Below are 23,633 nucleotides of genomic sequence, written 5' to 3' on the forward strand. Positions count from 1 at the left end.
CCGGGGGGCTGCCCCTCCCCGCCCCGGGCGTCCCAGCGAGTACAACAGGTCTGGGAGACACCTGGCTGCTCTATGTCACCTCTTTCTCCGGTTCCCCAGCAGGCTGGGGTCCCGCAGCCCCTGCCGTACTCCGAGGGGGGAGGAGGGGCCAGCGCGGCAGATTACATCCCCAAACCCGCGGCGGAGCATCCTGCGGGCGCCTCTGGCAGTCCCTTTCCCTCCCCACCACCAACGGGGGCTCCAAAACCCGACTCCACTTCTTCCCACAGCCCCACTTTTTACTACATCTGCGAGCCTGGTTTGTATCCGTCTCCTAAAGCCCTAGACACTACGGAAGAAGATTTTATTCTTGTTATAAGTAACGCGCCTTCTCTCCCCTCGATGGAGCTGCCCCGTTATCTGTAGCGTTCGCGGTGGCCAGGGCGCCCCGACCCCCATGCTCCCGCCCCGGCGCTGCCCCGGCCGGCTTCTGGAAGCTGCTGCCGCCCTTCTCCCCGCCTGGGGGTTGCTGCCCTCGGGCACTGATTTATACTTCCCAACATTCTGTCCCTCAGGCCAGGCTACCACCACTGCTGGCTACCCCGGCGACTCTCCAAACTCGTGAGAAGGAAGCAGCCGGCTCAGGTATGCCCCGGTTCCCACCCCGGCATGCACACATATCGCAGAAGTCAAAGCCTCACCCGGCTTCTCCCTCGGAAGTTGCATCTCAGTTTTCCCCGTTCACCAGAATACCCGGAGATCTCGCTCCTGGGAGATCGCTCCTACGCCTCTCCAGAGGCATCTCTACCGCTGCCCTAACCCCACATCTTATTTTTGCTATCATTTAAAAATTATATTTTGCAAAAAAGAACAGCCGGCGGGGAGGAGAACGGCCTTTTTACCTGGGAGGTCCATGACCGGAGAGGAGGACTGGCTAGGTAGCTCGTCCGTGAACTTGTATAGCTTAGAGAAAATGAGCTGAGATTGCGCTGGCAGGAAGAAAAGGAAACAGGAGTCGCCTCTTTCTCTCCCGCCCATTGCCAATAATCATCCCCCTCCCGCCAGCCGCTACCACCACCACCCCACTTCCTCCCTCCTCCCCTCTTCTCCGGCACACGCGCGCACACACACACACACGCACAGGCAGCCGGCAGGGTTTCAGACACCGGGACCGGAGCGGAGTGCGGCCACGGCACCGCCGGCGATCCCGCACCCCAGTCCTTGCTCTGGCCAGGCACCCCCGCGCCCTGGAGCCGCACCCCGACACATCGCGAGCAGCCGCGACAAGCCGCGATGTTCCCACTGAGACGGCCTCTCCGGTGTCACTGGAGTCAGGGAAGAGCCGTGCCCTCTCGCCCCCCCATTGTTTCTACTCGAACACGTCGTGCTAAGACGCCCCTGTTCCAACATGCCACCGACACGTTAGCGCTCACCGGCGGCCGCTGCGGCCGAACCACACAGCATCACTCACTGGGAGCTGTTTGGAATTCACAGACTTTAATTCTGAGAGTAATAATCACTAAAAAGGACATGTTGTTTGGGGCACTTCGGGGCGTGAGGCTGCGCCCCGCACACCGCAAGGCCCCATTCCCACGCTCGCACCCCCACACCTCGGCGCCCAAAGCTCGGCGGCGGCTCCCCCTTTATTAAAATATTTATTCCCCGGGGTGTACCAGCTTCCCGGCCCGTTCCCAGACCCGCTCCCGAACCGGGACCCGCTCCCTGACATACTTGAGGACTGGGACTTGCTCCCCGACCTGGTCCTGAATTGACCCCGTCCCCAAGCCGCTCCCGGTCCAGCCCTTCTCCCAGCCCCTCTCCCACCCCGCTCCCGGCCCCTCCCGCGGCTCCGCTCCAAGAGCGGTCGCGAGGCGCCACCTGGCGGCGGTGCGGGTCGGGCCGCGGGGCCGCCGGGGCCGCCAGGGACGGTGGGAGCAGGGAGGGTGGCACCTCGGCAGGGGAGGGAGGGAAAATCCCAAAGGGCAGAGCGTTCGGCTGAGGAAGTGAGTGGCCGCCCACCTCTGCAAGGCCTGCGTGCGCTGGGCTTGTGGGTCGCCCCTGCCTTGCGGAGCGGTATCAGTGATGTCTGTCACAGTCAAGGTTATCATCAGATGTTGCCGGCTGCAAATGTTTCATGCTCCTCAGCTCGTGGGGCTGCTGCTGAGACGTCATCAGCAATGCGGGAGAGGGTAAGGCAGAGCACTGGCAACGAAGTTTTGAGAAACACCGTTGCATTTTGATGCATTTCTCTCCATTGCAAACTGGGTTTCTCATTGCATATGGCGTTTTCCTAGAGATTCTGAAACTTAGACTTCAGCATCTGAAAGAAATTTATCAGGAAACTGTGTATACATCTAAGCGGTAGATCCTGATACAGAGAAAATTTGCAATGTATGTCAACAGTAAAATTACAATCTCTTATATGAATGAGCACTTCTCTGTTTCCATCTTCTGCTTTAAGCAGAAGCAAGGAACCCCTGAGGGTGTCTGCCTGGTGATTTGCACCGAGAAATTAATCATGCCCTGAAATTACAGCTAAGCAGTGTGCAGGGAATTCCTAACCTATAGCTCCTTATTTCAAATGAGAAATTTATGCTACGCCTGAAATACTCATGTTTAATGGTCTTTTTTCTGAGTTCAAGCACGGAGGGATGAGAGTAGAAAGCTGAAAAGTGTAGTGCATTGAAATTATCAGAAATCAGAGCAGGAACAAGTCTATGGCTGTAAGGCAGCACCTATTCTGCAAGACGGTGAAAAGGACCACAGAAATTCCTTCAGAAGATATCAGCACTCAATCTTACATGTGTCTGGTACACTAGGGAGCTGCTATTATTTCTCTTTAGATCACACTACTCATTATGACTGTGTTGTATAAACAAGGAATGAAAGCAGAGCCAAAGGATTTGTACCTTTTTCTATATGAGTTAGAATATAAGGCCCAGTGTTGAGGGAATGATGGCATGTTATCAGTTCTGCCTGCAGCTTTCAAGGAAGATGAGCATAAGAACTAAAGGGAACTGAAAAGCCATTAAATCCAATGTGCACCCACAGGAAAAAAAAGATTAAATCTTGCCTTTTTTAATACAAGAAATTAATCCCACATGTACAGAAACTCTCTTCTTAGGCAACTAGTAAAAGGCTTATAAGTAAAAATCAGTGCAGCACATATGGAGGGAGGGGGAATAACAATAGAATATTTACTTCTAATAAAATTTCTAATTATATGACATTTACAGTGTTTATTAGAAAACAGTTCTGTACATTACTTCTAATTAAATATTGTCCTTAATGGAATAAAACTGCAGCTAGGTAGCTGGTGGAATTACTTAAGCATCTTTTTTTTTCTTTCTTTTTTTTTTTTTTTCTTTTTTGTGAGTTGGAAGGCTGAAAATACAGAATTTGAAATTATTAATGTGGGAAAATGCACCTCAGTTATGGAATGACTTCAGAAAGTGTAGCTTCTAAAGTAAATTAGCAGGTAAGTTATTGGTAAAGTTCTCTTTCTTGAGTTCAAAAAATTGGTTGTAGTTGGAAAAGAATAGTGAGTAATCAAGCTCATGTCCTTTTTCATCACTTTTCCAAGAATACAAACATTTCTACCAGGGACGTGTTGAACTTGATGGTGTGGAACTTACACAAGAAATAAAACTGCTCTTTTCTTTGGAACCTTTACTAAGCTAGCCCTCACCTTGAACTCATTTAATTCAGCAGCTTCAAGGGGAAAAGCTTTTTGTCTTATCTACTAAATCAAGTTATCAACAGAAAGATATTTTGATCAGTAGCTCCCAAGTGTTTCCATACATTATTTACAATAATCCCAAACAAAATAAGACACTCCTTTCCAAAAGAAAATGCTGTATGTCTTTTCCTGAAATTATTTCACAGACATTTGCATGTATTATATCATTGTTACATATACAAAAACAGAGAAAGAAGAAATGTTCATTTCATGTGAAACATTCTTTTGTCTACCTGTAATATTAGAACATGTTTGTAGCAGGGACACAAAAACACTTCCATGATCAGCCAAGGTGCCTATTTCTGAGTCCTCATTTATTAAATAGGTTACTATTTAAATGGCTGAACTTTGTCTTCATGGATTACTTGGCCTTCAAAAAACAATTTTACTGTAAATTGTAACAAATGGGATTTAACACATCTGATTATTTTTTCTTACAAGCACACCTTTGAAATATAATCTGATGGTAGAGAAAGTGCAGTGTTCTGTACCTACCCAGTGATGACCTCCCTATTAACCGTAAGTCGTTGGTAAACCATCTGAAGTATACCTACCCTCTGTGAGAGAAATCCTTGTGTTACATTCAACCATCATCATGCCTAAAAGAACGTTTTGTAAATTCAAATCAGTGTTCTCTATTCTATCAGGACTTCAGGGCTTATTACCTTATAGCTGCCAGCTATGGCCAGGAATATATAACTCTCTGTTGATAATATGCACGACATCCTCAAGTATAAGAAATATAGGGAAAAATTACATAATAAATTAGAATTCATTCACAGAGACACTTAAACTTAATTTCTAGTCCCTGAGTCTTAGTGTCTCACACATCAACAAAGGCAGTTAGATTTTTTCCCTGCATAAGAAAATTCACCATAAATTTTTAACAGGTGACAGTTCTCAAGTGCAAAGGTTTTCCCTTCATTGGAAGGTGGGGAAGGACTATAGATGAATTTTACCCATTCTCATAAAGAACATCATGTCTGATAGAATTTCAGGAATATCTGCGTAAGATTTTACACATTGAAAGAAGTAAGTGTAATTTCTCAAGAACATTTGGTTCATATAAAAATATCAGAACAACCCTAACGTCATGTTCTGACTCTGTCATCAGCCTCTGTGACCAAAACATTTTCAAGTCATTTAGGTCTGCTTGGGAAAATTTCTAGATGGAGATGTCATATCATTAAACAAAAAATGGTGCAAACAGCATTTTTTTCCTAAATATATACCAGTCAGAAATATTCAGACAATGTGCATCAGTCACCAATGTGTTCTTCAGGTTCAACACTTACCCCCAGTTTTCAAGGTTTGGTGCATCCTCAGAACAAACAATTTACAGTGATGTGGAGCAGCTCTGCTATTCTCTGGATTCCTTCTTCACAGAGCTTTTAAGTAGATAAATGACGACAGCAACCCAGTGTGCCTTCCAAAGACTGCACATTTTTTGTCTAAAATAGAAAAGACATTTGTGAGAAATGTTTACCACAACAACAGCCAGGCATGCGGCTTGCCAAGCACAAATAATTACATTTTCTTTTATATGTAGCACTCAGCATTGCTTGTGTGTCTTGGTTTTGGACACTTTTAATTCATAAAAACTCACAACTTGAGTGTGGGTAAATAAAACCCCCATATTTTAAAAAAAAGTAGCTCCTAGCTAACAGAATTAAAGACTTTATTTATTCTCTTTCACCTGCAAAAATGTATATGGCCACCCAATATCCCCTTTCTGAGCTTCCCAGCTGAGTTCAGAGACTGAAGAGTTTACATGAAATTTTTAATGAAAACATTGCTATAAACACGGCACGGTCACAAGTTTAATTAGAGGAGATCCCTTAGGGCTCATAGCCAACATATATAAGCTTCAAAGAAGTTAATATATGTTAGATAATAGATATCTGTATCTATCTACCTATCTTACAGTATCTAAGATATTAGCTATCTCATTTTATATATATATATATATGTATGTATTAGATGGAGTAGGTGTATATATTAGGTACATAGAGATACTATGTGTTAGTAATGTGTGAGAGTTGGGAAGAACTGATGGTGCTAAACTATATTTTTGTATTGATTTTCTTGCTGCGGGTGAGATGTTGCTACACAATGTCACACAAATGTGAAATTCAAGGGATGCAGACTGTTTATTTTCAGAAGAGAAAATCTTGAAACAGGACTTTGAAATACAACAAAGAAATGCCACAGCCTTCAACTGCTTTACTTAGTTCATTGCTTCACTAGTTCATTCAACTAGATTTCAAAGAAGGCCCTCCAGTTCTAATTGGAAAACAAAGTTATACTGAATCACGTGTTTTTAATGATGCATGATAAATTGTATTAGCAGAGAAGGCTTTGACATTTCTGGAAACAATCCAAAAAAATAAAAATACATGGCACAGATAGAAGATCACATTATTAATGATTTCATTTAGTTAGTTCTGAGTTTAGCATTTCAGAATTCAAATCAGGTTTGAAAGCAATACTGTAGAAGTCAGTCTCATTAATGACATACATGGAAGGAAATCTATGACTATCATTCATATATTTTTTATTGCTTCTTTTTTTTATTCTGCTTTAAAGACTCATCCTTTTATTTTGAGAAAGCAACTGCTCTGCAAACAGGCTTCTGTACATTGTTCCAAGTTACACAATCACAAAGCAGGAATACAAAAAAATCTACTTGCTATAGAAATCTTAGCCACTATACAGAGTTGTAATCATCCTGATAGGGAGAAAAAACAGTCAAGTTCAGTCCTTTTAAAATTAATTTTTCTTCTGAAATAAATATATCTGTGTTGCAACCAAGAGACTCTAGCTTTAGAGAGTTGAAACAGATGTATTTGGTCACTTTTATATGCTAATTCCAACTCAGCACATGGCTGCTGAGAACTCTGATGACATTTGAGAGACCCAAAAGATTTGAGTCTTAGTTTCCTTCAGTGAAACTAATGAAGAAGATCTCTGGTTGTTGTTAAGTCACTCGTGTATTTCTTCTAGGTTTTATTTGTGTTAGTTTTTTTCACTTTCCCTCCATCAGAGCTCATTAGACTAATATATTGCTGAGATTTTTTGTCGTATACTTTTGTTGTGGATCTGTCTGTGGATCTGTCTATAGAACTTCTTTTATTTGAAATGGGAAACACTGGAATTCCTCAACCAAAGAACACCTAAAATCTGATCCCAACTTACAAAAGTGGTGTTTCATCTAAGGTGGGTGTAGAGAAAATCCCAAGTAGTCCTTGGCTGTTGAAATGTTGTCTAGGATGCAGGAAGATTTACATCCATCTAAGGAGGTCACATCCTTGATCTGAGTTCCAGACACCTCACTTCAGTCTCAGCTCTCTACTGCTGCAGGTTTCAGCTCTACCATTTATGACAAAATTTCACACCACTTTAGCGTTTAGTCTGTGGAGACTTCTGTTCTTGCCTCATTTGAGAGAGTTCTGAATAGCAATCTTTGTCTCCTTTGAAAGGGCCCAGAAACGTATAGCCAGTGCAGATCCCGTCACCGTGCATCAGTACGGCATTAAGTTCTTCTCTTCCAAAATCTAAGGCTTTTATCAAAAAGAAGGTTTTAGCTGCTACAACTGCAGTGATAGCCTCACAAACCAGGGCAATGCATGCAATGGCAGCTCTCCAGTACTTTTAAACAATTGCATTATGAGGTATGACTGATCCCATTCACCTCAGGTGTCCCTGAAAACACTAGTGACATCACTCCTTCTTTTACTCCTCCCCAAAGCAAGTAGAAAAGGAGATCTGTTCAACACTTGCACAATCTGCTCTGAAGGAAAGCTCATTTGGGCTGGATAAGGGCATCTGAGAACACCAGTATTTGTCTCTCTTTACAATCAGGAACTCAAAGCCAGAATCCAGTTAATGTCTTAAATTCTCAAGGGAACAGAGAGGGGAAGCCACTGAGACAAAGCTGACATATTCAAAGTCAAAGATCTTGAGAGCCAAGCCCAGGGGCCTAGGGAGGGCATGAGAAAGAGTATCTGGGATAGTTATCAGTTTTCCTTTTAACAGCTTCATTGGAAGAATTGAAAATTAATTTTCTGTGCTGAGCTGAACTTTGGGCATATGTTACTGTTTAGACATACCTTGTTCTCCTAGGAAGTATTGCAGCAGGTGAGAGACATGTTTATGCAAAGTAAGTTGCTGAACTATTTTGAAGGATCTTTACATATGTTTGTACCATACCTCTGGGAAACCTCGTAAACCTCTGATCACATCATTTGATTTAGGTGGAACTCTCAGGGTAGTAGGCACAGGTAATCTTTCACTGTAAACCCTCATATGGCCTGACTCACACCTGTCCCAAACACTGAACACCCAATATGCTCTATTGCATGTGACTGCATAGAAAAATAGTGGTGCCTTGAAGTCACAGACAAAAAGAGATGACACCAAAGCAGTCATTCCCATCACCTTGTATTCTTCCTTCCAGGGAATAGTTGAAATACTCAGTATAGAATGAAAATGTACTAAATTTCAGACATTTACTTTAGGGACTTTAAGGCAGACATAGTATTTCCAATTCTAATACTGAGGCCTTCACAAGGGATTTCACATCTGAAGCTTTTTCATTGCATCAGACTGAATGACACTAAATCCAATTTAAAATAAATGATGAACCAGAGTTCTGATACACCTTTGCCAAATGTAAAGAATAATATGTGTTGTAAAAATAAATTAAAAGTCACATTGCAAATAATTCCTTTACATAGCAATTTTTATATATATATATATAATATACACTATATATATATATTAGAGAAGTTAATGTGCAGAAAGCCTGAACTGAAAGTCTCAGGCCTACAAGGACTTAGCCTGTATTTTACTCGAGGCATGTGAGAGTCCCACTGTGCTTTGCTCTTTATGTACATAAACCTTTGTAGGCATGGAGCCACAGCACAGGGGGCAAAAGATACCAAAAGCACTTCATAGAATTTCTTTTCATGACTTTGTGCTTGTGATTCTCTCGAACCAGTATCATTATTACTTTATTGTGTTTTGTCATTGTGGTGACACAAAGGATTTTAGTGCAGCTCTGTAGAGACTGTTGTGCCACGGACGCAGGTTTCAGTGTCAGTTCTGTTCTGTTAAAAGGCAGAAACAGATTCTGCCGGTGAGATTTGCAATGGCCACCAGGCATCTGGCATCTCTGTAACTGTCCCTTCTCAAGACCAAGAAAAATTCTGCGATAAATTTTACAGCTCTGATTAAACACTGCATGTGCCAATGACAGATGTGTTTAAGCTACTTATCTTTTTAAGCTACAGTGCTTTTATCTGTGTAGAACTTTTCACCAAAAGGGGATAGGGGCAAAGAATTTAAGCTGAAAAAGGGCAGGTTTAGGTTAGATATAAGGAAGAAATTCTTTACTGTGAGGGTGATGAGGCACTGGAGCAGGTTACCCAGAGAAGCTGTGGATACCCCATCCCTGTGAAAGTGTTCAAGGCCAGGTTGGGCAGAGCTCTGAGTACACCAGTGTAGTGAAAGGTGTCCCTGTCTATGGAAGGGGGCCTGGAATTAGGTGGTCTTTGAAGTCCCATCCAATCCAAACCATTCTGTGATCCTATGATTCTATGACAATGGGCAGGGTTTCTTATGGAAGAGAACCGATAATGATGTACTTATCTAAGGGAGTGTCTCTCTATGCACTGTCTGTACATACAGAATAGATATTTAAATAATTCTTTTCTCTCCTAGGCTTTCTTTTTTTCTGTTTCCTAACGTGTTGTCTTGGGGTGACTTTATGATGTGTATCCCATATCTCTGCCCTATGCCCTAAAATCAATTTTTGTGCCTTTCTATGCCTTTAAACTGAGCCTGAGAGGGGGGAGGAAAAACTGAGGAAAACTTTTTCAAAGCAGTTTGCAGCTTGTTCAAGGTCACGCAGAGATAGAGACTTTTTTTTTTTTTTTTCCCAGCTGCAGCAGGAGAGCAAGAGGGGAGGGAAGGCACCCGGCTTGCTTTTCTTTCCAGGCAGCTTTCAGCAGTTTTTTTTTTCCTCAGCTCCTTTTCCTCCAGAGAGTTGAACTTATGTTTTCCTGGGACTTCATTTTTTTCCCTTTTCTCTCTGCTGGACTGTTTCATCATCAGAATACATTGGGAGGACTTTCCACCAAGGCCTTGGCCCTGGAGGTGGGCCCACCACCCTGTCCCAGCTCCAAGGACGGAGATCTATGAAAGTACTCTGAATTTTCCCCCAGGTTTCTCTCAGCAGAGCAGGAGGTTTTATCATTTAGCATCATTATCCTTTTCCTGTGTGTTTGTTAAATAAATAGTTTTTATCTCTTTCACTTTCCTTCTAGGAAAACTTATTTTTTCCCAAACCTGGTGGGGGAAGGGTTGTTGTAGCCTGCCTTCTCTCAGAGGATATATTTCTAAATTTGGCTAAACTGGAACACGTCTTGATATTTTATAGTTTACAATATATAGGACTTAACATTGAATTTAAGGTTACACCAAAACTATGTCCAGGCCAAGTTTAAGCCCATGCTTATATAAAAATCTGCTTCACATCCACACAGTCTAGTTACTAGTTTTTAAGGACTTGGCTGCACACTAGTAGTTAGGCCTAGAAACACACTAGTCAGAGCAAAGTCAGCTGCCTGTGCTGGGCACTGGAAGATGGTACTGCCATCTGGTGAGTCACAGCTGGGAGTCAGGGATTTCACCTCTTAAGAGCAATCTTGAGGAAACAAGAACTCAACAAACTATGTGTCCCAAAAAGCAATATGTAAGTAATTGATTCCTATCACTTTAAACTGTCCAAAAGCAAACTGAAACATCAGAATAACCCAAAGTAATGTATCTCTGTCAATCTTTTTAAGGAAATAATTCTTGATCTTGAACTCACTCGAATAATCACAGTAGAGTTGATGTCTTTGTGCTTTGTGTAACTTACTTAAGAACAAACAGTAAATGCTATAAATGACATGTAAATATTACTTCCCAGTGATATTTGGGCTGAAGAAAAACTCCTCTATTTCCTCCCCATAATTCTTTTCCCCACATATGGGCTAGAATTATATGGAAATTCATGCGAATGAACATTGATTTTCAAATATGAAAATATTGTGTCCATTTTTGCACTGTTTCCACCTGAAACACAATTGCTGCCAGTCATCTCTCCTCTCCAACTGCTTCATTCTGACAGTTTGCATCATCCTGCTTTTATAGATTTTCCCCAGGTATAATCAGGTGAATGACCTCAGAATGCCATAAATGTTCTTTGCTAGTTTCCCATGGCTTCTCAGAGGAAAAAAAAAAGGAAGGTAAATTATATTGTTATGCTCTCATTTTATAAAAGTAAGCTTAGAAACACACAGTTGAATTCCAGTTCTACCAGAAGCCTAAACAAAGTCTTTCTGACTCATGATGACATCTTCAATCAATATTTTCCTAAGCAATCAACATAAAATGTAAACTGGATAACTGCAGTGTCGGTGTGCAAGAAGCAGGCTTCCTGAAGAGGAGCAACAGGCTTGTATCAAAAGGCATGCAAAGATGAAAAGAATATGGCCTATGTTCAAATTCAGTTCATCAGTTCACCACATGCCGAACATCAAGCAACCCAGTAGACTGAAAAAAGCTAAAAAGCTGACTGAGTGGAGCTGGGCTGCTCAAGCTTGACTTTGTTCATACACTCCTTGATATATTTTAGAGCTCACTGGGGTCCTTGGGCCATAGCTTATATTCATCCACCCATCCATCCTTCCATCCATCCTATAGCTGGCACCACTACAAACCTTAAACCATGAGGACTGAATTGTCACACTCTGCAACTGACCCTGAATGAAATAGATCCCCCCTTCCCATGTGTGCTCACACATACTGTTCTTCAGTAAAAGCAACATGTTCTCTAATCTCTTTTCACTGCATCATCCTACAAATAGAACAAGACTACTGGGAAAAATATAGTTCACTGGGGTTGCAAAGTTAGCCTTGGTGTTTGGAGCAGAAGAATATTTGCATATAATTTTTTAGTTAAGAGTTTCTGGGAGTGCACTGGTTTTCAGCATTTCTACACTTTTTTATAGTAAAAAGGCCATCCATCCTATGCAATGGAAAATAAAAAATACTTGAAGAAACCCTGGAAGATTTCTTGATTTTTTTTCATTGATTCATCTGTTGTAGTCTTATAACTTTACTGTTTCTCATCCCATTTATAATGCACTATATATCTAACCACAGTGGAGCATTTCTATGTCTGTCTTACAAGCAGCCTGTGACACAGGATAAAATTCATCTTCGTGGTTCCCTGAATCTGGATACAGCTAATGGTCCACACAGCTAATAGATTAAATCCTCTTTTGGGAGATCCATGCTCCTATGCAGAAAAAAGTCATTAGGCAGATAATTATGATAGATTTGCAACTGCTGGAAACTTCATGACAAACTCCAGTGGTGTATTAAGGAGGCTTAACTACCTTATCAGTGGGATAAAATTCCATAGCATGATACTGATATTTGTGTTTGAGTTTTAAGATAATGAAGATCAAGTTTTGTGCAGAAAACCACAACATTAGGCTTTTTAAACAAATTGTTGTAGGTGACAATATTTACCTTCAGATCCTCCACAAAGCAAAATTTCTTCCAAATTTTTCAGTACCTTTCAAGTGGACAGAACATGAAAATCTCACTCTTTCAGATTCTCCAGTATTTTAGAATCCAGAATATACTGAATGTTGAAGGGAAGAGGCTGTGTTGAAAAAAACCCAACAAACAGAAAAACATAACAAATATGTTTGGGTCATGCAGAAGTCTAGAAAGAGAGTCTTCTGAAAGCTGATTATGCACTGAATCATCACTCCTTCAGTAGTTCGCATTTTTTGTGTTGTCAGAAAGAATGTTGATTCATATGGGTATAGACAATTTATACAAATGTTAAACAAACCTTTTTATACAATCACTTGAAATTTTCTCTTGGAATGAAACTGAATTTCAGAATTTTTTAGAGCTTTTTATGCCATTAAAATAAGGTTTCCAAAGAGGACACATGTCAATAAGCCTTTTCTAGGTCAAAACCTATTAAACTTACCTTTCTCTTTCAGAAAATTTGTCAAATTTGTCAAATTTACTGAAGGCAGAAGCATATTTCACTCCATATAAGCCAGTTTATCCATGGATTGCACTGAAATCTCTAGTCCTCCTTTGGAGCTGGCCAGTTCCACATGCATGATGAAAAAACCATGGAACACAAGGAAAAATTAGTTGAATAATTCATACCTAAATTCAAGCCCTGCTCAGAGTAGTAAAGGCATCCCTCACTGTAATTGTAACATTTCAAAAAATGAAACACTCCAGTGGTTTGGAATAGAAATTGGAAGCTGGAATTCTTTCTTACTTAGAAAATTAGTTATATCCTTATATCTAACTAATCCTTAGAAATTTCCCCCAATCATCACACATTGTTACATATCTAATCATTAATTTTGAGACTCATGAGGGGTGTCTAAAAATTAAAGCTAATCAAAGTGCAAGCAGTAACGTCTAATATGTAAATCTCACACTGGTCCACTGTGGTTCTCTTTAAGATTTCTTTTACAAGTGACGAGTTACAAGTGACACAGAGCTTTTCTTGCTTCAGAGCACATAACCTTAGTATTGTCATTCTCCCAAGACCTAATGGATATTTCAGAGAAATGGATGACTGGATATTTCAAGAGAGTGATCATGAAGTTTCAACCGATTCTGAGGATTATTGTTATCTTGGGGTTTGGACTAGATGACTGTAAATGTCCCTTCCAGCCCAAACCATTCTGTGATTCTAAGATCTTCAGACTCAGAGCTGACTCATGTACAAAGGCATCATTCTCACTTCTTGGTCTCCAGTTAGATTCTCTTAAGTAGTTTTCAGGCTGAAGTCAGCCATCTTAAAATAGCTTTCTCCATCTCTTTCCTGTGTAAAGAAGATATCTTTTTCCTCTGCAGAACCTATTTTCCTAAAAACACAGATCACATGAAGCAGAAAAGTATGGTCCCTTTTTCAGAGGAAATGTTTACAATAAAGGACTATTCCAAAGCATTAACTACTCAAATGCATTTCTGCAGATAAATTGAGTTAAAGATAAAAGAAAATTTTCTCTTAAAATTAGATACTTTACATGAATAACCACATTGCAGAGAAATGCCTTTTTCATTCCATAATACAATTTTATATGTGCGCACACAGTAAGTAGCTGGAATATGTGGGGTTCTCAAAAACCCAAAGTGAAAAAATAGAAGGCAAAATGAACAATTATGATGACGACTCGATGCAATTTAGGACAGAAGTGATGTTGTGTAAACTAAATAAGATACAGATAACAAACTATTTATTTACAGATGTATGCAGAGTTTTGCAGTACTTAATACTGTGGATTGTATCTGTATTTGGTTTTGGTTAGTCTGTACTTCTTGCATAGATGTGAGAGGATGGTGGTCATACAAAAGTGAGTGTATTTGCTGTTAACAATTCTCTCAGCTTTTTTAAGGAGAATAGAATAGTAATGGAATTTTTAAAAAGGTAAGAAAAAGACAATTTTTTTCCAAATTCTAGGTAAGGTGTGTTTCCTTGCATTGTATTTACTCCTTTTCTTTTATAAAACTACATTCTATCCTCAGTGTGTGCTGGCCTTGGTAACAAGAGATGTTGCATTCTGAACAAAAAGACCTGGTAACCTTAAATTAAGAGGTGAATTAAATGCTTGTGAAAGTACCATCTGCCAGCCTAAGAGCTGGAAGGATTATTCCTCTGTATATAATTCTACCAAGATTCAAGTACCAGCAGCATTTCCTGCAAATATCTTACAGTGAAGTCACTAGCTTGGCTTGGAGAGGTCCCAACTCCAGGGGTCAAACCAGGTTACTAAGATCTGAATTTGAACACACCGGACCCAAACAAATGCCACTGAAATTAATCAAGTTAAACAATGGAAATGGAAATAAAGTAAGGTACTCATATGTGTCTATTTTAACCTTGCCATATGAAAGATTGGAGTACTTGTACTGAAGTGGATTAAGCTGTGGTGTTTTCCTTTTAATAAATAAACAACAACTGGTTTTACAAGAATAGCATTTTTTTATTTGAAGAAATAGAGTAACAGTCAAACTCAAAAGTGTAAATTAGCTACACATTCTCATCCTGATCAACTTCTTATCTGGAATCAATATCAATGATAAGCATTATCACTTTTACTACAAGAACATAAAAAAAAATCTTTTATTAAAACCCAAATTTCTGCTTAGGTTATGTGCTGAAGCTTCTCAAAACACAGAACAGAGGATCCATGATTGACTGTAGGAACCCAGAGCGCCGAGAATATTTCTCTGCCTGTTTTTAAGGGCTCTTACCCCCTGAACAACACTGTTTTAGCTTCAAACCTTGGAAAAAATTACCAACAGTCAGACAACAACTAGAAAATACAGTGGTGTGAATTGGGTGATAGACTACTATGTAAGATTGTCACAGGGTGAAAAATTTAGAGGTTTTGGGCTTCTCTTTGTAGTACATAGATAAGAGTAAAAAATATCAAAATGGAGGATTGTTGTTCTCTAAACCTTCTTCTCCTTCTTCTACTACTCCATATTCTGCAGTAAAAGTAGTTTGGAATGATTGGATAGAGAATTCCGCGGTTCCTAGTCGTGTTACTGAATAATTGGTAGGAAAGTGAAAATAATTTACATTTTTAGTAACTATTGGTTAAAATATTTTTAAAAGGCTGTGTAAATCTTGATAGTTGTCTTTACTCCTACTTTTCTTCCTTCTATGCTGTACCTGGATCACGCTAGTGGTTCTGTTCCTCTGATAAGACTTAATAAACAACTATCTGGAAGCATTGAAACTCAAGGAAAAGTTTCAGCTTATCTTTGAAACTCCTTGCAAGGACTTTCAGTAAATTCTTTCCCACCAGGAGGGACTTAATTTATGGCACGGTATAGTGTCAATTGACATATCCATTGCAAACTTTGAAAAGCATGTTAAACTTTCAAATTTTTATTTTCCCTGGTCAGACTTAGGTTCTTTGGGTCTCTGTATGACACTTTATAAATTTAAACAACTTTTAATTATTTTAGCCTAAAATAATATTAAATTTCTTTCACAAATATGTAATAAATATTTTAATTCTCCCTTCCCCATAGCTTCTGATTACCTAGAAAATGCTTAGGTAGTAAACAAATAGTTTGAATGTAGAGTTTGAGGCAAGGGTCTTGTAGGATTATGAATCAGAGGTTAATTTGGCTTTTTTTCTCTTTTGTGGCGTCACATGTTCTGCCAACAGTAATACAGACATCCATGGAAACAACCCACTGTTCTAATCTCCTGTTTGGAGCTTTGATACCTTACATATACTTCAAGCCTCATAAAAACCAAGCCCATCTTGGACTTTGGGGGAATAAAGTATCTCAAGAAGTATGCCAAAGTTCGGTTTGGGTTTTCTCTGTTCTTTGCATGTGTTTTGTTTTTCTTTTTCTTTTTTTTTTGGAGAGTATACTTATGAAAAATAAACTCTAGAATTCTCACTTAGGCACAAATAAACTTGGCATGTGTTTAAAATTTTAATAAAATACGTAGGGGCCTTTCCTTTCTCAGTGCCTTAGGACCAGCGAGTAAAAAGTTGAAATTTCCTCCTATCTCGTGAACAGTTTTTTGAAAGAACTAACGAAGAGCTTTTTAATAAAAGTATTTATGCAAGGTATGTGAGTCTGTCTCCCCATATATGGTGAGGAGGTATATGGAGGTATATGTCCTTAACAGTGTAATTTGAAAAGAAGGCTAGGCAGTACATTATGTCTTCTGTATAGAAGTGGCTTATGTCATATAAATGGCTGTTAAAAATTAAGAAGTTATTTAGGTTTCTGGTACAGCTTAAGCAAATTCCTCACTATAATTAGGAAGTTAGAAGAAATCTTTCCAGAGAAAGACAGGAATATATAGCAACTCCTCTGATGGTAATTAAACTTTAAAACATTCATCTTAAGAATTGTGCTAGTAATAAAGATGATTCTCAGAACTAGAATTTCTTTCTGTGGGATGTAATAACATTGGAACTTCCTCTTAATATAATTCCAAATCTCATTAGACTATGGTGACATTAAAAGTCCTTCAGAAGATGACCAAAAAAATAAAAAAAGAGAAAAAATCCAACAGTCCAGAACACAAACTAGAAGCATGTTTTGAGATTTCCTGCACTCAAGAGCAGAAGCCATTAGATACCTATTGCATATTTATTAGGGTGTCTCACCATCTACAAACCCAACACGTCACAACCTGCATCAATGAAAGGAGGATTGAAAGTATGTCCAGCCAAACTCGAAATGCTTGTGTGGTGCAGCTTCAGTGAGACTCGGGAGTGCACTGGTAGGTTAATATGATTTGGTGGCTTAGCTGACTTGGTCTGGCTGTGGCTACATGCCCTCTGTATGTTCCTCATGAGGGAATCCTGAGGAGCAAGATGCTCATGTTGAGACTTACACAACAGAATGAGAATATTTACTTGGGCATGAGTATAAGAAAAACCTGCAAAAACATTGATTGCAGTGGAAATTGCAGCCATTCTGAAGTAGACAGTGACATATTCTTCTTTCAGTTTCTGTAGCCCTTCTGTCTCTGACAGTTTTGTTTCTAAACATCCCTCCACCCCAACCAAGTAGTTAACACCATATGGCTTCAATTCTACTATGTCAGTATTTTGTAAAGATAGTACAAAAGAAATATCATGAAAATAGTTTTGTCATTCTCTAAATGGATGTTTAAATCCTTTTGTTACTGAAAAGGTAGCGACTCCCGATCTTACAGTGTTTTTACTGTTTAAATTTCAAATTCTAGAGATGACACTTCCTTGTGAATGGACAGAAATAGCTGCATTTATCTGAACTTGAGATTTCTAATTTCTACCAACTTACCTGTTTAAAGACAAGATCATCAGGAGCTTAAGATTTTCTTTGTCTTGAAATGCATTGAGTTATTTAAATAGTGTATAAAAAGTTACTGTAAAGTCCTACAAAATTGAGTACACTTAAAATGAAAACTCTTGACCTAGTGATGACATATTCAAGGAGAATTGACTTCTAATTCTGCAAATACACTTTATCTTTGGATTTGTGGATGGAGAGCTTCACCATGATGATTTCAAAAATGTTATCATTGTCCAAACTCTCTAACAGAAGAATACAGAAAAGGTATTCTGACTGAGATGGCCATTATTCTTTACTTGTATCCTTAACTTTTCCCCTCAGATTTGCTTTTCTTTCATTTATAATTTAATTATGACACTTCATAATTGCAATATTGTGATTGATTTTTAATTTGAATGTTCTTTGTAGAGCAAATACATGTGCAAAACCAGAAATCTCAAGAGGCATTAAGAGAAGAGACAATGAGAATTGGTCTACTATTTATTGTGCTCTAGATCTGTACAAGTTAGTTATTTCTGAAATAAATTTATGTATATTCAGTAATTGAAAACATCCCTTCCTTTTGTAGGAATGATCCTTTGAAGCTAACTGAAGTGTAGTTTGTACATTAAGGAAGTTATTTTGAGGGAGGAAACTTCATTATATTCCAGATCAGTAAGAATTCAGGGACAGCAGCTCTAATTTAACAAATATATTTGACTTTTCTGGGGAAAATAAAGTGAGAAAGGGAGGTAGTTGGCATTATTTTGTTTAGACTTCTAAAGCCCATTTTACATGGCATGACAGATAAAAGCAATTTTGAAAATAAAGTCGGTTGGGGTTATAGAAGGAATAACAAAGTAAATTGGAATGTGGCTAGAGGAAAAAAGCAAAAATCTATGATTTAAGCAGTAAACCTGGGCTAAAAGATAGTAATTTTTTCAGTTCATTACACCATATTTTTTGTGTTTGTTGTGCACTCCTGACTTTTCTAGCAGTAGATTATAGGTGTGTGTAAGTTATATTAATTTCTTTTTAACTCCCACAAACAGTATGTAATTATACATTAGCAACCTAATTCTAGAGTCTGGTGAACCTGGGTAATCAAATTCAACATAAGCTAATTAGGTGTTGAGTGTGAAGTTATTTGATCTCCTTTACAAATTCTTTTTTTATTGCATTTCTATAATATTGATGAAGAAAATAATCATAATATTTTACCTTCTTACTGCTCATCTTTATCTGCTTGTGTTAAAATTGTGTTAATAATTGTGTAATAAAAATGGTTAAATCCTTTCCTGCTGCTAGTCACTGTCTCAGTTTAAAGCTGTACAATCAACTTGTGTTATATTAGTGTTGAACAAAGTCTATACAAATTCGTGTTTCACATGTCCAGAAAAAATGTACCTTTCTGTAAATAGGAAGGAGGCTGGAACAGGAGCTGCAGAAAAATCCCTTTTCTTTAACAAAATCCTACTTCAGCACAGCTGTTCTATTGTTTTTAGATATACCTACAACCTAGATAAACATATTCCTAATTTTGCTCTTTTGACAAATTGGTTCCAGTCTGCCTTCTTTGAAGGAAGACTGTGGCTGACTCTTTACTTGACTAAACTAATTTAGAGCATAAAGCATTTCAGCCCCAAACCAAACCAATACACTGTGGGAACAGAGGGTGGAAGAATGAAAATGCGGTTATATTGGATGTTGTTTCTTTGTGCTAATAGTGCATCTTCAGATAGGTAAATAGTAGCAGTTACAAGTGGAAATGTAGTCAAAGGTTCAAGCCAGGTGCTTTCTTCCTCAGTCATATAATCGTAAAATATCTTGAGCTGGAAGGGACCCATAAGGATCATTGTGTCTGTTTCCTGTTTATTACATACTGTAATAAGCATGGCATTTCAAATATCTTTTGCAACAGTATGATTAGACAATGTTGGGAATTATTTGGGAAAAAAATGTTATTTAAAAGAAAAGTGTAAATATTAAGTGACTGTTTAATTCAGATTTAGAGTATTGACTGAGAATCAAGTGCTTATGACGGATAGTCCAAGGACACTCTGAGTAAACATAAAGCACTGTAACTCAACATGACTTCTTTGGCTTTTTCATTACTAAGTCTGGAGGACTTGGCACTATATATTTCTACAACAGGAACATCAGATTTTAGATCTATTAACAGCAAGTAAATTATTTATCAACTTACAGGATATCAGGAGTTATTTGGCAGTTGGCAGGCATCAGTGAGCCATAGATTAACAGAACACCACTACTGTGTAAAATATCTTCTAAGCAATCTATTTCAGACCAGAATTTTTTAATAGATACCCTTATTTTAATTTTTACTCAGGACATAAAAGCCCCTTAAGCTGCTTTTCTCACTTGCTATTTCTCTGTCTATAGGCATAATACCATGTTTTAAGGTGATTGAAAGGAGAGACTGAAAACGTTGCCAGTTGTTTCTGAAAGCAACATTACATACGGCTACTTAGCAGAGGGAGGTATGCACTGTATGTGAAAATCAGCAAGAAAACATGGGCACATTCTGGAACAGTTTTGTGATCTTGCTACAATGGGAGAAAAAGTGGCAATAATAGAAAGACACGGTTGAAGATAGAAAGACACAGTTGAAGATAGAAAGAGCCCTTTTCTTCAGAATGATCTAACTGGGAAGCACATCCTGAGCTGCATCAAAAGCAGCATGGCCAGCAGGACAAGGGAGGTGATTCTGCTCAGCCCTAGCACTACCTATCACCTGAAGAAGCACCACGTCCAGCTCTGGGGTCCTCAGCACAAGAAAGACATGGGCCTGTTGGAGCAGGTTCAGAGTAGGCCACAGAAATGACCAAAGGGCTGGAGAACCTCTTCTACGGAGACAGGCTGAGATAGTTAAGGTTGTTCAGCCTGTAGAAGAGAAGGTTGTGGGGAGACCTCCTTTGTGGCCTTCCAGTTCTTAAAGGGGGCTCATAAAAGGAGGGAGAGCAACTTTTTATAGGGGCAGATTTGTACAGGACAAGGGATAATGGCTTTTATATGAAAGAGGGTAAGTTTAGATCATATATAGAAACAAATTCTTTAGTGTGAGGCAGGTGAGGCATTGGAACAAGTTGCCCAGAGAAGCTGTTGATGCCCCATGCCTGGAAACACTCCAATTCAGATTGGATGGGGACTGAGCATCCTGATCTAGTGTTTGGCATCCCTGTTCATTGTGGGGGGTTTGAACTAGACGAACTTCCAGGTCCTTTCCAACCCTGGCCGTTCTATGTCTCTCACTGGGGGGACCACTCTCATCCCAGAGGAGTGGCTTGTTTCCCAAAGGGCTTGTTCCAGGAAAAATTTAGCAGATAAAAAATTTTCTTCTGCTAAAAGATTTTCCTGTTCTCCCATTTCTTATACTCTGTGCTTTTACTCCATATCATGCAACTGTGAACAAAGCATCATTTTGTTGCCTTCTCTAGTTGCAGCTGCTTCTCTGCAGAATAACTGAAAACACCGAAGCTTTTGCAGCTTCTGATGCTTTCTGAAATGCCTCGAACTTTCTAAGCTACCTGTCATTTCAGTATCTCTGATATTCCTCAGATTTTATCATGTCATATTGGATCAAGAGCTTAGAAAAAACCAACAAACCTTAGACATTTTCCTTTTCAGATGTGTTTCAATGGAAAAGAAAGGCTTCAGTGGAAGGCAATTTATCCCAAGATAGGAGCTTTCAAAAATTCTCCTGTAAACTTCAAAATAGGCTCTCTCCCTACCTAGGATCCCAGGAGAAGCCAGGTGAGGGGGACAGAGGATGATAAGTAGGCCACTTTATTTAGGTGAACTCCAGTTACAGTTTATTAAGTTAGAAATGCTTGGTAGTGTGTTTTCAGTTACTTAAAATACTTGTATATTTACATTTTTTCCATGAAAACATTAAAAGGGCGAATCACCTGTGAATAACAAGTTCTGAGTGAGAAGTGAATCTCTTGAACTACCACTGAATTTAGAAGAGAATATCGCAGAAGTTGTTCATACAATTTTCCCAATTAAAATTACAGTTGTGAGCCAACCATATTTTTCCACAGGAAAATGTCTCATATAGCAAAACAAACTTTGGAAATGCCAAAATTATTTTTCTTTAAATTGACTTTTAAAAAACAAACACAAGAATGTTGATTTAGTATAAAATTTTATGTTAAAAAATTAATAATAATGTCCCAAACCCACCACCTACCAAAATGTTTCAAACAAGTAATAACAGTTATTAAAAATGGTGATTAACTATTAAATATCTTATTAGTGATACTTTAAAAGTTAAAACAAACAACAAAACCAACCAAAAACCCCAAACAATCTCCACCCCCCTCAAAAAACCCAAATAACAAACCAACAAAAATACCCCCAAAAAACCCTAAACCATCCCCAAACCTTAAAAAAAAACAGGGGGAAAACCAGACCAGTCAATATCTGCATACAATGAACAAGGGATACTCAAATAGTATAAGATACATTAATGAAAAGGGTAAACCCTAAGAACTTGTCAGCATGGAAGATAGATTGGGTTAATTAACCCTACAGCGATGGCCACTCCTACCAGATGATGGACATCAATTATGTGCTGTGATTGACCTCATAATATACTATTCTTCATCTACAAAGAGAACTAGCAAATAACTAGTCCTCAGAGACAAGCAGAACCAGTTTGAGAAGTACTTATTGACATACAATTCTCATTAAAAAATCCAGTGATTTTGATAAAATTTGTGTCATTTCATACCACTCCCATTCATGCACTGACCATGCAGTTTCTGTCACCCATCCCGATACACGAAAATCTTGATATTTTTAAGGTAAGCTGAGTGATCTTTTCAAGTCAAATAAGTCTTTTGATAATTCTCAGGGCAGGACAATTACACCAAAAAATGCCATGCGAAAGGAAAAATGGTGAGAACCAGAGAATATGAGTTCACTTACATAATAAGCTAAAGATTTAGGTTAATATGCTGGAAAAATAGCATGGAACTAATTTAATGAGAAGCATCAAGCTAATCTGTATGTAGAAACCTAGCTGTTTTTAGAGTCCTCCTCCTCCTCCTAAAATGCTGTTAATATGTAAAAAACAGTAATATTTCTGATCACGGACAAGTCACTCTTCTTCTTGCATTCAAAACTTTTTTTCCCTGCATTTCACAGTATATCAGCTAGCCAGTTTTACAACACATAATGTTTGCTGTTATAGAGACTATACAGACACATCACCACTCCAGGGTATAAAACGGTTCATAAATGTTTGAAAAAGTGTTCCTGCCCCATTGGTTTTCAGAATACATCACTGCTTCACACACAAAACCACCATCCATTTCGCATGACCCTACAGTATCTGACTGCTAAGAGGATGAACACCACATGCAAACACATAACCTTAGTTTGGCAAGCTCGTTTCAAAGCTCTATTTGCATGAATAAAATCTGTGTTGGTTTTGGAGTTAGGATTTTTTTTCATCTCAAAGTATGCACATCCAGCAGGTGTATTATGAATTGGTATTTAAAAAAAAAAACCAGCCCTTGAAGCAGGCATCTGGGAATAAAGCTATTTCTGATTTTTTTTTTGTGGTAGCAAATGATATTACATAAAAATCCTACTGTCAATTTTAAGTCATAATTTTTAGATTTTTTTCCCTTTTTTTTTTTTTTTTTAGTTTTCTGTACCCTACTATTATCATAAAAAGTGTCTCGGATTATGGCAATAAGAAGAGGTAAGGAGGAAAAAGCCATGGTTCTGTAGGAAGAAATGCATGTGCTTAGTAGGCATCATACAGAGTTGTTTTTAACACTTTACACTCATCGGATCTCCTTTGTTGTCCCTCCACATAACACAGAAGACTCAGAAGTTAGAATAACACTTGTAAAGCAGCCATACTGGTAAAGGAAGCATATACATCTATATGAATCCTTATCCAAATGCATACATTAGATTTAAGTTATCAGTGGCTGTGGCTTGATTTCCTAGTAGCTGTTGGATGGCATTCAATGTGTTCCTA

General features: G+C 38.8%; 1 long non-coding RNA gene across 1 annotated transcript in view; it reads right to left on the bottom strand.

The window, feature by feature from the left end:
* Nucleotides 1-14: 14 nt before the first annotated feature.
* The window catches only part of LOC108445498, a 40,990-nt gene continuing 17,371 nt past the window's right edge, over nucleotides 15-23,633 (bottom strand). The window contains exons 2-6 of the long non-coding RNA XR_001860386.1: nucleotides 12,777-12,895; nucleotides 12,302-12,437; nucleotides 5,014-5,169; nucleotides 1,999-2,299; nucleotides 15-968 (exon numbers count right to left, since the gene is read on the bottom strand). This is a non-coding gene — a long non-coding RNA (uncharacterized LOC108445498). The remainder of the gene's footprint in view (nucleotides 969-1,998; nucleotides 2,300-5,013; nucleotides 5,170-12,301; nucleotides 12,438-12,776; nucleotides 12,896-23,633) is intronic.

Source organism: Corvus brachyrhynchos, unplaced genomic scaffold, assembly GCF_000691975.1.
Source record: "Corvus brachyrhynchos isolate BGI_N302 unplaced genomic scaffold, ASM69197v1 scaffold331, whole genome shotgun sequence".
Lineage (NCBI taxonomy): Eukaryota > Metazoa > Chordata > Aves > Passeriformes > Corvidae > Corvus > Corvus brachyrhynchos.